This window comes from Phyllostomus hastatus, unplaced genomic scaffold (genome assembly GCF_019186645.2).
Source record: "Phyllostomus hastatus isolate PE091 unplaced genomic scaffold, TTU_PhHast_1.1 phas_scaffold_11, whole genome shotgun sequence".
NCBI classification, from domain to species: domain Eukaryota; kingdom Metazoa; phylum Chordata; class Mammalia; order Chiroptera; family Phyllostomidae; genus Phyllostomus; species Phyllostomus hastatus.
In genome coordinates this window covers 5788043-5795666 of record NW_025334005.1, presented here as the reverse complement: position 1 = coordinate 5795666, position 7624 = coordinate 5788043, and the positions used below count along the sequence as shown (strand labels likewise).

General features: G+C 44.9%; 1 pseudogene; it reads left to right on the top strand.

The window, feature by feature from the left end:
* The first annotated feature begins 556 nt into the window (after window positions 1-556).
* On the top strand, window positions 557-6530 carry LOC123829240 (annotated as a pseudogene).
* The last annotated feature ends 1094 nt before the right edge of the window (window positions 6531-7624 follow it).

The following is a 7624-nucleotide window of genomic DNA, read 5'->3' as shown; positions in this document are numbered from 1 at the left end:
GGCCACCTCATCCCTTTTGTTCCCTAGAAGTAAACATTAGCTTGATCCAACCTAACCCAGGTCCATCCAATGACTGGGACAAGGAGCCGGATTTGGAAGGTGAATCAGGATCAGGTGTCGCCTGTAGGTATTCTCCTTGGCTTAGTCACCCAAACCCTGAACTTTACAGAACTTGACATTTCTACAAAATGTATGGTTAAATATTTAACCTACACACACTCATGACATTCACTGGGGCATTAGATTTCTACACCAAATCATCTCTATTCAGTTAGTTATTTTCCCTCTGCTCATGCTCATATTTTCTTCTAACCATGGGCCTCCAGAGTGTGCTCTTCTGGCCCTTAGGGGCATTAACACCGAGGATATGGGAGATCTAACAACCTGCTTCTGTATTGCTCCAATGGCAATTCTCTACTGGAGTGGAACTTCTCCCTCCTTGCACCCATCCCTGTGGACATTTGTCCATGTCCAGAGATATTTTGGTGTCCCCACTGGGTGGGTGGTGTGCTATTGGCATCAAGTGGGTGAGACCAGGTGTGCTGCTAAACCAACCATGATGCTCAGGGATTTCACTGCAGAGAGATTCTGCAACTTCAATGGTACTAAAGCCATGGTGGAGACTCCCAGTGATGGAGAAAACTCTGTCAACTTTTTGGTGGAAGATGAGGAGTGTGAGGCGGCCCTAGTAGACACTCAGTGGACAGTGACTGGAGCCGTAGGGCTGACTGACACCACAGCCCTGTCAATACCTTGGTTTTTATTTCTAGCCTCCATAACTATGAGACAGTTAACTCCTCTTGTTTTAAGCTCCCCAGCTTGTGGTAGTTTGTTACAGCAGCTGTAGGAAAGTATGCACAAAACCATCTCTCACCCCCACCTCCCTTCACATCACATCAGCCCGTTTCATTTTCTTCCCAGCAATTACCACTTGTCCTCTGATGGGTTCAACACCATTCTTGTCTCCTTCCCACCTACCCTCCTTGACTGCAAATCCCATCAGAGTTGTCCCTGGGTCTGTCTCATCCACTCCTGCATTTCCAGTATCTGGCACCATAGCTGACACACAACACAGACAAATACATGAGTTAATTAATAAGTTAAATGGTGCTCTTTCCTTCCATATTCCTTATCATTATCATAGTCCAGGCAACCATAAAAAGAAAAGGAAGAACAAGGGTCTTCTTCTCTGATGTCCTTTAAGCAAAATACAGCAAATGTGGTGCAGCATAGATTCCAGGTTGACCTGAGAAGATGTGCAGCATCTTAACCTGATTTTTGCTAAATTTTATCTCCAAAGAATTTCAATCCTGTCTGTCCTTGCCATTTCTGTCTTAAACATCCTGTCAGTTTCAACATTTTTATTTTAAAGATAATGATATAGGGGCATTGTCCTCAAAAGGAAATATTGAGACAGAACTTAAGCATTAGACACCTCTCCAATCTGGTCCACACTTGCCGCACCTGCTTCACCTGCAGCTTCTTTCACTGTGTCTCCTGGCGTTGAGTGTAGGAATATTTTTTACTCCTCTCTGTGGATGCATTATAAACAACCATGTTCTGTCCTGTGCTGACTAGATTGTATGTCTCGTTGTTCTTCATCTAGGCTTTTTTTGTACAGCATATTCTCCCCTGCCTTCTGAGAAGATCATTGGAGATAAAACTTTTGAAGATTTGCAGTTCTGAAACATATTTATCTCCATGCTTAAAGGCTAGGTGACTGTATAAGAATTCTAGTTGTATACAAGTATAGGTCAGAGCCTCTGAATTTTCAGTATTATTTTGTGTTTTTCAGTCTTCTGTTGGTTCAATTTTTATTGTTCACCATTGCCTGTGACTTGGTGTTTCTGGTACAGCTAGATCTGGAAGAAACCTGGCTAGATGAGGGAGTGGGCAAGGAGGGGCTGAATGAGGGATGGGTTGCAGGAAACACAGTAGGTGGAAAGGGTAAAGTCGCTAGTTTGGCGTGTGACAGTGTTCCCTCCCCACAGGCTGAGACTCAGAGAGAAGGAGGCCCTGCCTGGAGTCTGCCCAGGCTGGCCATGGTGATTGACAGAGGGAAAAGCCCGCCAACTGCTTTCCAGAACATGGTGGCAGGGGCAGGTGATGACCTGCCAGACTTGCTTGGGAAAAGGATGGGATTGGCTGAGGAGGCAGAACCCTTCAGAGGGACACAAAATTTGGGGCCTGGAGATGAAAAACAGGATAGGGAGAAACAGGTGGTGTTTCTCCCCCTTGCTTGCTGTGTTGGCAGTCACCAGAGTGCCTGATGACTAGTGGGCGCTGCAAGCCACTTGGCCAGGGGACAGGACCAGCCCCTGTCCCCAGTGCAGGAAGGGGCAGAGGAGGTGATGTCTGGCACTGCACTGTCCTACTCTGCGTATTGCACTGATGCGCTGGCAAGCGGGAGGGATGGGCACAGGTGCTGGTCTGTAGGGCAGTGAGTGTAAGAAAGGGCAGTGTGCTGCATGCAGGACGCTGGCTACAGCCAGACTCTAAGAGAAATCTGAGGCCCAACAGCAAAGGGGAACAAAGTCAAGTGGCCTGGATATTGTGCAGTGGCCACATTCAGTTTCCTAAAGGATGGTGTTTATAATGGGAGAAGGCAGTCAGGGTGCACCCTGTGTCCATCTGGCAGAGGAGGGCCATGGGGTTTTTCTCGGTGCTCTACAGAAAATAGGCTCTGAGGTGGAAGCTTGTCCTTCTTTCAAAATCGTGCAGCTTTTGAATAAATTATCTCTTTTTGTTTTCACCAAACCTCTGCCTCTGGATTTTTACCTAGAGGGTGGCAGCATGCAGCAGAAGCCCCAATACTCTTCAGTGACATTTCTTCTTGAAAGAATCACTTTTGTTTAGGGTGATGTTCCAAAAAGTCTCAAAAATTTTGTTTTCATGTGGGAAGTAAGTGAGCTATTCCACTTTATATTTTTCACTGTGGGGAATTTTCTTAGTATATTTATTTGGTGACTTTCTTCCCACCACGATCTATCTCAATTCTGAATTTTTTAGTTAGATGTGGTTTCCTTTTCTTTCATATTCCTGTCTTTTATATGTAGGAACCCAGAAAAGCCAGCATTACTGTTGCTTCTCGCCTACCAGAACCAAGAACAGAGGCAGAGATTGAATCTTTATGGGCACTTTATTCACTTGGCTGATTAGTTGAGAAGATGGCCAGTCTGCACCCTGACAGACTGTCTTCAATTCCATTTTCAACCAACCCTTTCAATAAGGAGAAAAAAGTGTAGGTAAAGGGATTGGACTTCAGGGAAAATGTTCATCAGATAAAAACCTGCAGTATTCTTTCATTTGTGTCCTGGGTGGTGATCTCTCATCTATGTCCTGGGTGGTGGTCTCTATCTGTGTCCTGGGCAGTGAGCGTCTCACCCTGGAACACAATGGATCAGTTACCATCTTCAATGCTTGCAGTCCTCCTGAGGCACAAAGATGGGACTGCTGATGGTCTCCTGGAATCAGGGTGGGTCCTACCTTCAGTTCCTGGAACAACAGCTTTTTAAAAAATATATATTTCATTGATTATACTATTACAGTTGTCCCATTTTCCTCCCTTCAGTCCCCTCCACCCTGCACATCCCCTCCACCTTCTGCACATACCTTCCCCCTCTCTCCTCCTCCCACCCCCCGGTTGCTAACCCTCCATGTGATCTCTATTTCTGTGGCTCTGTTCCTGTTCTAGTTGTTTGCTTAGTTTGTTTCTGTTTTTGTTTTAGATGTGGTTGTTAATAATTGTGAGTTTGCTGTCATTTTACTGCACATGTTTTTTATCTTCTTTTTTCTTAGATAAGTCCCTTTAACATTTCAGAAAATAAGGGCTTGGTGATGATGAACTCCTTTAACTTGACCTTGTCTGAGAAGCACTTTATCTGCCCTTCCATCCTAAATGAAAGCTTTGCTGGATAGAGCAATCTGGGATGTAGGTCCTTGCCTTTCATGACTTGGAATACTTCCTTCCAGCTCCTTCTTGCTTGCAAGGTCTCTTTTGAGAAATCAGCTGACAGTCTGATGGGATTCCTTTGTAGATAACTGTCCCCTTATCTCTTGCTGCTTGGAGGACTCTCTCCTTAATTTTAATCTTGGGTAATGTAATTATGATGTGCCTTGGTGTGTTCCTCCTTGGGTCCATCTTCTTTGGGACTCTGAGCTTCCTGGACTTCCTGGAAGTTTATTTCCTTTGCCAGATTAGGGAAGTTCTCCTTTACTATTTATTCAAATAAGTTTTCCACTTGTTGCTCTTCCTCTTCCCCTTCTGGTACCCCTATAACTCAGATGTTGGAATGTTTAAAGATGTCCTGAAGATTTGTAAGCCTCTCCTAATTTTTTTTTTTAATTCTTGTTTCTCTGTTCTTTTCTGTTTGATTGTTTCTTTCTTCCTTCTGGTCCACTCCATTGATTTGAGTCCCAGTTTCCTTCCCATCACTATTGGTTCCCTGTATATTTTCCTTTATTTCACTTAGCGTGGCCTTTATTTTTTCATCTAGTTTATGACCAAATTCAACCATTTCTATGAGCATCCTGATTACCCAGTGCTTTGAACTGTGCATCTGATAGGTTGGCTATCTCTTCATCGCTTAGTTGTATTGTTCTGTGGCTTTGATCTGTTCTTTGTTTGGTCCATTTTTTTTTGTTTTGATGTCCCTGTTATGTAATGAGGGGTGGAGCCTTAGGTATTCACCAGGGTGGGGCAACCCACATCATTGGGTTTTGATGCTGTTTGTGGGGAAGGGGTCCAAGAGGGAACAGTGATGCTTGCTCCACTCTCTGCTGGATTTCAGTCCCTTTCACTGCTTCCCCCACACAAACTGGGCCCTTCTAGTGCTGATTTCCATGTGGGTGGGCTTGTGTATGTTCTAGGACCCTGTGAGTCTCTCCAATGAACTCTCCTGTGAGGCTGGGAGTCTCCGCTGGCACCTCAACTCCTACAGGTGTTTTCAATCGGTATTTTGAGCCTTTATTTCCCCGCACTGCAGCCCTGGGTTTCGTGGTCTGTCTCACTCCCCAGTTTTGCTTGGTTTATCTGCACCTGAATGTGGGACTGCCTGGTCTGCCAGCAGCCCTGCACACAGCACCCACCCACAATCCACCAACTCGCTAGGTTTGTTCACTACCACCCTTTGCCCATGCCTGGGGTCTGCCAGCTGTGGCCTGCATGCCTGGGGTCTACCAGCCACCGCTTTTTTTTGCCTCAGTCCCTCTTGGCCTGGCCACCGAACTCTGCTGGACTCCACCCCTCCTGCTGGTCTGGATGAATGTGTCTATTTTAACTCCTTGGTTGTCAGACTTCCATACAGTTCAATTCTGTCAGTACTGGTTGCTTTTTTGTTTCTAAATTTTTGTTGCCCTTATTTTGGTTGTGCAAGGAGACCCAGTGTGTCTACCTATGCCTCTATCTGTGGAACAATAGCTTTCTACATACATTGATTACTAAGCTTATTAGCTATCACATGAAAGTGAAAATTTCCAACATTTGAGTCTCCCATCATATATACTTTTGTTGTAATATTTTGCTTTGTCTTTCAAAACCATTATGACATTTTCCTGCTGTCATATTTTAACTTTTCTAGAACACTTTGTTTTACTGTAAATGTTTATTAACCATGAGTGAAGAACAGATCATTGTAATACGAGTTTTCTGAAGACCCACAAGAGGACATTTTGTTTGACTAGAGAACCTGCAATAGTCTTAAAGGAGTATGTGTCAATTAAGTTCTTGCTTGGCTTTCTTATCCTTGCCTTGCCTTCTCAGCTGAACCTGGGAGACCAGAGCAAGAAGCCAGGCCAGGTTGAGAGGCAAGCTGACAGCCCTGAAGTACCATAACCTTGCTGGTTTCATCTGCAAAGGTGAAACAGAATATAGAAACTTCAGTGTTTGGCTTGCAGACCAGAAAACCAGACACTACAAGACTGATGTCACCATAATTTAAGCAACATCCACAGCAGTGACTGGTCCACATCCTTTAAAAAGTATCTCACAGGTGTTAGCTATCCCTTCAAGATTCAAGATCCATAAGAAGCAATCAACTGGCTTTTTGGTGTAGCTGTTAGACTTGAATATGGACATAATGCTGAATAATACAAGGACTTGGTATCTGAAAATACAAAAGAGGCTGACAGTGCAGCTAAAAATGTGGAAGCACTCATCATTTGGGATGTAGATAATACTGATTTTAAGGCTGGCATAATGACTCTGGCTGACCTTCAGATTCTAAGTCATGAATGTCACCTCGTATAATGCTGAAGGTCACATGCTGCTCTGTCCAGGGTCACCTGCCACAGGCACAGTTGCTAAAGCAAAGCAGACAACAGAAGGGTTGATTGCCAGTCACTTTAGAGGAGCACAGCCTTGGTTTGACACAGAAGATGCAGTTCTTGATGAAGCTGCTCAAATTCTGCAACTGCTGCACATAGAAGAGCTCAGAGAGACGCAGACCAGAATTATTGCAGCCATGGTAGCTGTTCAGGCCATTGCTGCTGATCCAAAGACAGACGAGAGCCTGGGGAAAGATGGAAGGTGAACATTTTAGGATTCCAGCCTGTCACTGACCCAGCACAACTGGGGGTCACGTACAGCCTGGTATGTGTTTGGAAATCAAACTTCACACTTACAGGGAAAGTATCTCAGAAAATTAACTATGTTTTAGAGATTTACCATCACTTATTTTTTTTAAATAAATGTTGGGAAAGTTCTTTCTTGTTTTCTCATCTCTCCCCATCTTTATGCCCGAAGATATCAGAAAGGAAGCTGAGCATCTGGGAGAGCGAAGGTGCAGTCAAAGGAGGGAGAGGAAGAAGTAGTGTTTGTTTGGACACAAGGTTAAGTTTGAAAATAACATGCCTGAATACACTAGTTTCTGAGTGGAGACATGAGTCTCATGTCATCAGATTGGAGAGCCACTGAATGTTTGCGTGAAGTACACTTGTATGACAAATCAGGGCTTGGGTTCAGAACACTGACTGCATCACAGAGTGTAAGATGGTGCAGAGAGCAGATGTGTGAGGAGCAGAGTTTAAGCAGAGAGGACAATGTGTGTCCTAGGGAAGAGATCAAGACAAGAGACTCAGCAGAAGTCCATACTTTCTACCTGGAGAGACTCAGTGAGTGGGTTTGAGCCAGACTTTCTAAAACTCTGCGCTCTCTTCCAAGAAGGAAAACCAATGAGGCAAATGAAACAGAGTTGATGTCAGACAGGGTTGGGCATGACGTGTCTGCATCTCTGGGACAGGGTGTTCAGGGGGATACACACACATACCTTGTTCCCATTCACAGTCACATCTCCTCTGCCTGTCACAGAACTACAGTCCATGGGACCATCTCCTGTGTGTTTGGTAAAATACATAGACCTAAAGTGGGTGTTTCATCCTCATTTGAGTGTACGTGCCCTGGACACACTCCCAGTTGGTTCTTTCACCATCTCCAGTGGCAGTGTTGTCAGCTCAGTGATTCTCCCACAGAGCGATCCCTTTCTCACATCTCCCCTCCACCCTGGCCCTGGTGCCAGGCAATCTCTCACCTCCCACAGGGCCAGCAGGTCCTGACCAAAATGCTCCTTCACAACACCCTGTTTCTCATTGTGATAACAGGGAAATGACGCAATGACCTGCAATGGCC